General features: G+C 34.6%; 1 long non-coding RNA gene across 1 annotated transcript; it reads left to right on the top strand.

Moving 5' to 3' along the window:
- The first annotated feature begins 716 nt into the window (after positions 1 to 716).
- LOC137647555 (uncharacterized) lies at positions 717 to 8,811 on the top strand. Its single transcript, XR_011045588.1, has 3 exons — positions 717 to 815; positions 5,361 to 5,466; positions 7,117 to 8,811. It is a non-coding gene; the product is annotated as an uncharacterized lncRNA (long non-coding RNA).
- Positions 8,812 to 9,091: the final 280 nt, after the last annotated feature.

Genomic DNA, 9,091 nt, shown 5'->3' with positions numbered 1-9,091 from the left:
AACATTACGGTTGCCTCTATTTTACTGAAATGCGGATGAGAACAGTATACTTTTACGAAGGATTTCCGATCAAAATTACGGTTTTTTTAACGGTGTACGAAAAGGCAAGGTATATATTTTATTGAAAATCTTTATATATGGTAGTCTTCCCTAAACTGTAATATACCTTGAAGCCCGATAAGATACCGCTTGAAACGGAATCTCTACTGCAGTAGTTTAAATAAATTTTTAGTAGTAAAATTTGCTCGATATACATTATTCTAACATACTGTAATTTCTGTCTCTTGTTTTGCCGTTTTTACATTTTTCATATATGCCCTTTTTTCACAATAAATCAAGAAAATAGGATATCCAAGAAAGAGAAGGATTCATTGATCCTCGTTTATTGATAGAAGGATATCTCTCTCTCTCTCTCTCTCTCTCTCTCTCTCTCTCTCTCTCTCTCTCTCTCTCTCTCTCTCTCTCTCTCAGTTGATTTTATTCTTCTGTACATAATAATTTATAGATGATCTCGCTTACCATATAATTGAATTAATTCAGACAACAACAGAATTATCTAAACGTGTTGCCCCCTTGTTACTTGTCCTTGGGTGAAAACTGCTGGCATGGTAATTATGGTCGTTGAGGTGCCTTTGTTTTTCTTAGCCAACCAATTTGGAGCCGCAATCCTCTCCTTTCTTAAAAACTGACGATTCTGATTGGCTATTAACCAGGAGACAGAACTAAAATTTTACCTCAATGATTTTGCCGTCAGTTTGGCTTGTGGTGTCGGTGCGTCTATATCTAAAACGTCATTTATTCCTGAAAGCTATAAGGTAAGATTTTTCAATGTAACTGCTGGTGGTGTATATCCAAGTCCAATAAATGATTGCGGGTACTCTTAAATATTGTAAATTCAAAGAGTTTGCTTACGAAGACATTGGTGAAAGTACTTGTGGTATGTTCAGTTTCTGCTCATGTTAAAAGTCAAATTAATGTCTTGGGATTGGGAAAATGCTATATTTTCATAGTTCTCGATAGTTCAGATATGAAAGTGATCCTTAAAGTTACGAAAATTATAGGCATACAGTACTATAAATCAAACTGGTTCATTTCTCAAAATTTAACCTAAACTAGGGTAGAGCTAAGTGTCCTTTCCTATCACTTTGGACGTTGTGCTTAACCCTGGTATTTTATCCTTGTTTGGAGATGAGAATGAGGTTATCCATTGAAACTGATGGTTTCATTTGTGACAAACCTTGATTAAAGTAACTATATCCCTTGGCTCTAAATTTGGCGAGTGTTTTTAGACAATTGGAACTATATTTCTTAGTGCTTTCTTGGAGCACCTCCAAATTGAAGCCCTCCCTTAATATGAAGTAACTCGTTCCATTCACTTTGTCTACACATCAAATCTGTAGCCTCTTGGTATTTAAAACACTTGATTGATTGTATTTAAAATTTTCTCATCTAGGGCAAGAAATCATAAAACCAGAGCATGAAACTACGAAAAATATTTTTCATTGTATACGTGTAATAGGGTATTGTGCCACTAATTGGATAGATCTTTGCAATTACATATGTTTTGAATCCCGTATACTACTGGCGGAAACCTTCAGTAAGTTAGATATTTCAATATAAAAAAAAAAAAAACTTATTTTGGTCCTATAGTCATTTTAGTACAGGCCACTGCTTCTGTCGTAAGATATTTTTCGAACGGAATAGAGCCCCCAAAGTTTTATATTATAAACTCTTTTGGTATATTTAGTCGGATAATGGGAAATAGAAGCCAAGAACGTGTTCGAATGGAAGTTGTAGAGTGAATCTATAACTCTCAAGTGTATTCACCCCATTAATTCTAATCTATAATTATCGCTTAAATACTAACCCATGGGGCTAACGCACGTAGAGAAACTTGTTCCGCTTGCCTAAACATAAAACGAGATGTTTAATCGTGAGCGAAGGGCTACGACCGAGCAGAAACCAATAAATCATTAGCTCAATTGTGTAAGGAGGCAATTGTAATACGACGAACACGGCTTCGAAGGACTCCATAGAAAATATGGAAAATGGTGTTTCCTGTGCGTCCGTAAGTCCAGGCAAACTAAAGCTAGTGTGTTTTGATAGTTTCAGTACTATTACTGTTTTGATTAGGGAAAAAAAAATTTTATCACGATGACTGTATTTTGACTGGCAATAGCAGGAAAGCTTAAATTAAATCTAAATATAATACAATTAGGTGTTTCGAGCGTAATTTTGATACCTAGCGCAGAGCAACAGCTTTTTTACTAGTTAAGTCACTCAAACTCGAACTATTTCTGCCAGAAATCAACGTTCAAAACATGACAAAATTCGTAAGTTTTCTATAAACCGTTTATTGCATTTCTATAATTTCACCTTTTTCATTATAGTATAGTACAAGTTAATTAGGGCATTAGAACTTGCATAGAGAAGTTTAATATATCTTTACATAATCATAATTATTTTGAATCCCATATACTAGTGGAAACTGTCATTAACGAGGTTACAGATTTTAGAGAAAAAAAATCCTTTTTGTCATCTTGATGCATGCCACAAGAACCTCTGTCCACTCTTAGTTCAGAAAAAAACTGGTAGGTGGTGCTTTGGTATTAAGTTGATTGTTTTTTAACAGAATAAAGAACCCAAAGTTTTATATTCTAATCCTCTCGTTTATTTATTTTCCGTATTGAAATGTAAAATTCTATTAGAGCTCTTTATTTTTTTCAATGATTATGGTAATGGTAGAAACGTTCTGTTAAAGGGGGTTCAATTAAAGAATAATGCAATATTAGTTAGGACATTTAAAACTCGCATAACTGAATAGATCTTTGTCAATAAAATAATTTTAATACAATATACTACTGACGGAGACCTCTTTTTACAAACTTAGATCATAACAAAAATACCCGTTTTGCTCCTTTAGGCGTTATAGCGCATACCATAGGAGACTCCTTCCGTTGTTGTTTCAGGTTGCCTAGCCCTTACGGCCAAGCACAGGCTCTTGAACACTTGCAACCCGTTGGTATTGTTTTTTTTGGGGGGGGGGGAGCGGGAGCTTTGTAGGTGATTTGTTATGAGAAAATCTGCAAGTTTTATTTGTAGTTGGTTTGGGATAGGATGTGGGTTAAGGATGATCAGCAACTTTTAATTTGTAGGTGATTTGGGATAGGATGTGGGTTAAGGATGATCAGCAACTTTTATTTGTAGTTCATCTGGGATAGAATGTGGGTCAAGGATGATCAGCAACTTTTATTTGAAGTTCGTCTGGGATAGGATGTGGGTTAAGGATGATCAGCAACTTTTATTTGTTGTTGTTTTGGGATAGGATGTGGGTTAAGGATGATCAGCAACTTTTATTTGTTGTTGGTTTGGTATAGAATGTGGGTTAAGGATTATCACCAACATTTTGTAGGTGGTTTGGGATAGGATGGGGGTAAAGGATGATCAGCAACTTTTATTTGTAGGTGGTTTGGGATAGGATGTGGATCCAGGATAATCGGCAGCTTTGCTTTTCGTATTTTAGAAGCATCCCAATCTTTTTGGTCACTGGAAAATAGAGGTGACGGAGGGAAGGAGGCTTCCTCCCCAAAACAGGCCACTGGGCGCTCTTGTCGTTTAGTAGGAGAGGTAAAGATGTAAGTCACGATGAGTAGAAGGGATCGGGGAGGAGTTAGGAAAGGTTTAGAGATATTGGTATAGAAATAAAAAAAACTTTCTTAGTAGCTTGAGCTAAAGTTCTTAGGATGAGCAATAGTATAAAGTCTGAGCTTGAGTAGGAAGAGCAGAAAAAGATTAGTTAGATGTAAATGATAGTGTGGAATAAACATTCCTGTGCCTAAAAATACTGGAACAAAAATAGATTTAAATTATTGTAATCATTGATAAGTTTACGTGCTTTCAGATTTAATTTCTAGTTGGGAGGGATTCCTGAACTACAATAGAGAAGAGAAATTGCAAGTGAGAGAAGAGCTAAAAATAGGTTAAGCAAGGTTTAAGTTGGGTTACTTAAATTCGAACTGGTGCTGGTATTACATTATCTTGGGAGAAGGGTAGCTGCAGGGAAAGGCTCAGAATCTAGCAACATTGACAATGTGTTTTACGATTGCTGTCGCAGTTAAAGGAATGTTGGGGTTGAAATCCTGTCTTAGAAGGCATGTCTCTGGACGGTTCCATAGGTAGTGTTGCAGAGGGTTGACAGTTGTTGGACAGTTTCCGGTCTGTTGGGCTGTTGGTCTTCGTAGTTGTTTGATGATTTGCCAGTTGCACAGGTATCCCAGTTGCAGTCTGCAAATAATGACTGCAACTTGGCGGGGGATTTTTCTTTCAAGCGGATACTGGACTAGGTTTGTTGCTTTGATGTACCATTTGGCTGATCTGGAGCCATCAAAGAAGTCTTGCCTTACTTCGTTAATCTTTTGCATGTTGCAAAAGGCTCGTTTGAATCTTGGTTTTCAGTGAAGGTTGAAGTGTGATACTGATTGTCTGGCACATAAGGGCAGATTTGGCTAGGTGATAGGCCTCGTCATTGAGTGATGCCAGTGTGACTTGGGATCCAGTTTAGGATTATTTGCCTGTTGGGTATTTATATACAAGAGCACGCTCTCCATTTACTCCAAAATTGTGCAGTCCTGCAGCTCTCCTCTTGTAGATTAATTAGGAGATTCTTTAAAATGGGAGGAAAGCAAAAAATGACTTGAGCAAAGGGGGAGGGGTTTAAAAAAAACTAGCTTCGTTTCCGTACCAAACGATGTGGAACTGCCTTCATCATAGTCAACCTAACAGAAGTTTGTGATGTCGGCGTACATAAAACAGAAGTTCATGAGGTCAAGCCCCAATAAAACTGTGCGGTCATCAGCGGATCTAGGACATTAGATCCTCCCCACCCAGATGTTTTCATTAACATACAGTAGAATTGCTTGCAATCTGTATTAACAAAAAGAATGTGGCCTATCCAAAATACTTTTTCCAGCTGTGTGTACTAATGAGATATGACATTTCTGCCCTCCAATGACAATTAGAAAGCAGATGAAAGTTTACCTTAAATAAACCTTAAAATTTGATATCACTTATTTGGAAACAGTAGGGGTTTTTGGTCATTGGTTAACAGTAAAAAATTGGATGGCTTAGAGTATGAAGGTTTTCAAAGATTGTAGGATGAGGCAGTTAAAGTGAACATGAGGAAATTCTGTTGCATGTTTGTAAGTCTTAACCAAACATTGAATTTTGGAGGGATATAATTAGCCAGTGAGGTCAGCTAGTTAGGTCTAAACATAATTTCATTACCTCGCTAACTAAGGTTTGCCTGCCTACAATATTTCTTCAGTATCAGAGCAAATTTTTATCTTATCTTTTTTTTCCAGGCTTGGCTTCATCGTGTACTGAACACAGATTACAAACAATGGATGGCAGTCGTCTAAAGAGGGAAGTCTCAAGAAACTTACTGGGTGCAAAAAGGAAATTCATAAGGTAAATTAATATGAATTAAAAGCTGTAATGTTTGGCAGCCATAAAAAGTTTGACTTAAATATTTGTATATCCATCTCGTTCCTGAATAAAAGGTCATACTAACTATAAATAGATTAATTGAAGGTTAGGTAATGTTTCTAGTTTGAATTTTTTTTCAAATGAGATTTAGATAAATTTACTGGATTAGGCTGTTTAGTCCTCAAAGCTAATCCTAATAAGGGTTAGTAAGGAAAGTAGTACATTTCTATAAGAGATGAGGCGACATCTTGCAATTGTTAATTGGTTTGTTGTGAAATATCCTTACACAAAAGTTAGAGAAGATTACAGTAGGTGGTTCAGGAAAACAAGGTTGTCGGTGGCTTATATTGGATTAGCTCATGGTTTGACACTACTAAATTTAAGGTAACAAGAAAGTTACAATAAGAAACCTGGATCGTAACATTGTGACTAGGGTAAAATTGATTAGCATAATCATTGAAGAGAAATTTATGCTGTATTAAATTCTGTTTTCGTATAATTTAGCATTTTAATTAATTAGTTATTTTTTCAACCGAGTTAACTGCAACGTGTTGATTCAACAAGAAAGAATTAAAAAGGAACTAAATCATAGAATTGTTGTATATGCTAGTCATTAGCTGAATACAGGATACACAGGTCATTGGACTCAATTGATAGTTATCAGACTAATTTAGTCCAGAATTAAGGAAAGTAGCCCAGTTAACATTTGGCTTATGTTGGAACAAGGTAAAATATAATTTTTCCAAGAATAAGATTATATTTTAGCTGGTGAAATTAATTTTATCATAAGTGATACCTATGTAGTAGCACCTCGGTATAAGAGTTCAATCCGTTCCAGGAACAAGCTGGTAACCGAAAATGCTCGTAAACCAAAACATTTTTCCCATAAGAAATAATGGAAATTCGCTCTACACATTCCGCACAACCATAAATAAACGCACCATTTATATACCGTACTCATTTTTAAAGTTTTGTTATAACAACCGCTAGCATTACAAATTATTACAAATTAATGATTCCCAATTATATATGGACAAATTAACGCATTTTTGAGGCGGGAACTCTTCGTGAGAGCAGAGTTAAAATATCGGGAGTTTTCTCTTTAATGCCGTTCACTATCATTGAATCACTAAACTTATGCTTTATGAACATGTCTTAATTTTGTACTTTGGCATTAAATTTTGACAATTTCCTAGAGAAGACTGATGTGGCTTTTTTTAAATAGCATGTTGATAGAATAAAAATCACATGAGCATGACGTGAACCACTGAGTGACTTATTGCTAGTTTGGTTAATACTTGTCCACAAAATGTGTAGATGTGGGGAGAAATTTTGCTCATACAAATATGAAATTTCATGCCTGTATACTGCATTGCCCATATTCAGTTAACTCGTAAACTGGAGTATTACTTATTCAGGGAATAGATATCAAGGGTATATGGTAATATTTGTGAAGTCTTACCCTAGGAGTAATGCTTGCTCTAAATTGTGAGGATTCATTTATTTCCGCTTAATTAAATATCCTTGTTAGTTGCTAATTTATCTACTGTTTACAGAAACTAATCTTTATAAGAGTAGTCTGTTAAAGACATAGTATCATTAAATTAATAGAATGCTTTTATTTTTCCACAGGGTGAAATGAAATAGTTAAAGAAACTTCTGGTCTCATATGAAATTCTACTAGTGTTCCTGAACCATGTTCAATGAAGTATGAGCAGCTTCTTGAAGATGGAAATCCTGCAGCAGATATCTTCAACTTCTTTGAAACTCCTTGGAAGAGTTCCCAAGCAAAAAAGGCATTAAATTTTCTTTAAAATTTCAATACTCTTAAATTGATGGAGGGTAATTAATCTGGTAATCTTATCAAGCTTATTACTGGCGTTATGTCATGTCAGTGCATCTAAGCGAATTATCAGTATTTTCAAATCTTTCTATATATTGAAATTTACTTTTAATAGTTTTCCATTAGCATTTCCATTAAAATCTCGAGTTTAAAAGAATTTGCTCTTTGTTTAGGGTCTGTATCATGGAATTCTTAAGTCATCATAATTTACCAGTTATAACATTTTTTTCCACATTTGCTCTTCTCCAGTCAATCTTTTTCAATGAGTAGTTTCAACTGTTTATAGCAGCAAGGTGTGGCAATAGGGATGACCATCCAATTATAGTAAATACTGTAATTAGTTAAAAGTAAGTGTTAAATGATGTCGTTCATAGTTTCCTTTTGAAGGGTTTAAATCTATTTTTTAAAGTTCTCTCGAGATTTAATCAACTTGGGTGCCTGCAGTTTTGTTATTGAAAGATAATCGTATTTCTAAAATGCATAAGAATGTTTTAAGTGTCAATTTGTAGCCGATATCTAATTTCTAAAATCTTGATTAACTTGATAATTTACTAGATCTTCATTGATTGCCAGTTTTGTAAGATTGTATTCTACTTTCTTAGAAATGAGTATTTAAAAGGATAAGTTGACTCGAATTTGTTTGCTTAGAAGCTGCCAAATAGATGATTGATAATTAATGTGCAAACTATATTTCTTGGAGATGCAAGTGATTTTGCACCTGAATCTGATAATCATTCAATTTATAAAACATTTAAAATTGCATAATTACAATAACTCTACTACCTGAACTTTTTCTTAATTTTGAAACTTAAAGGGCAAGTGTAAAGTGTCCTAAAGGCCTTTAAGAAAGTTTCTTGTAAAATTGTGTGCATTACTATGAACAAGTGCCTAAGCGTTTGACTGTCATTAATTTACCATATTCTGCTTGTAATTGTCTAATTTAAGTTTACAATTTGTTGCTACACTAATGCATCTTTCCTTTAATGTCTTTATCTAATTCTTCTGCCAAATCTTTTTCAAACATTTTTAAGTCTTCAATTTAGTTAAATATCAGTAAGCTTGGGAAATTATGCTCGCTTTGAAGGTTGAAAATTAGTCTCCATAAATGGTTTTCTTCAATTCTAGATAGTAAATTTTGCAGCACGTATGTGAAGTAATACTCACCATCAATTCTTTGCCTCCATTTGTCGTAATTCCGTAATATACAAATAAATTTGCCATAGCAAGACCATTTAAGCGTGGATTAATGAAATCTAACAACTTACACCGAATTTTTCTGTTCTTGCATAATTTCATTAAATTGTGCATTTAATTTCATTAAGTTCATGGTCTCTCTCTCTCTCTCTCTCTCTCTCTCTCTCTCTCTCTCTCTCTCTCTCTCTCTCTCTCTCTCTCTCTCTCTCTCTCTCTCTCTGTTTAAAATTTGTTTGATAATACTAACTAGAATTGTTCTCTAACCATTTCTAATAAAATCCACTATTGAATTATCTTTTAATTTCCCTTGTGTAAGTGTTCCCCCAAAACATTTTGAACATACGTGGTATGACTCGATGTAAATTTCACCATATTCTTAAAGAATAAATTTGTCTTTTATACAGTCACACGTTTAAGCCTTGTTTTAAGTAACCATTTCACTTAAATCATGACATGGCACGTTTGGATAACCTGTCACTTTAATATGTCTTAGAAGAACAAAACTGCTTTGCGACTTGATACTGTATGGTTTAAAGTGTCTGTGGCTTGAGTGATCGGATCGTTTTTTCT

The sequence above is a fragment of the Palaemon carinicauda genome, chromosome 1, assembly GCF_036898095.1.
Source record: "Palaemon carinicauda isolate YSFRI2023 chromosome 1, ASM3689809v2, whole genome shotgun sequence".
Classification (NCBI taxonomy): domain Eukaryota; kingdom Metazoa; phylum Arthropoda; class Malacostraca; order Decapoda; family Palaemonidae; genus Palaemon; species Palaemon carinicauda.
This window is presented reverse-complemented; position numbering and strand designations above follow the sequence as displayed.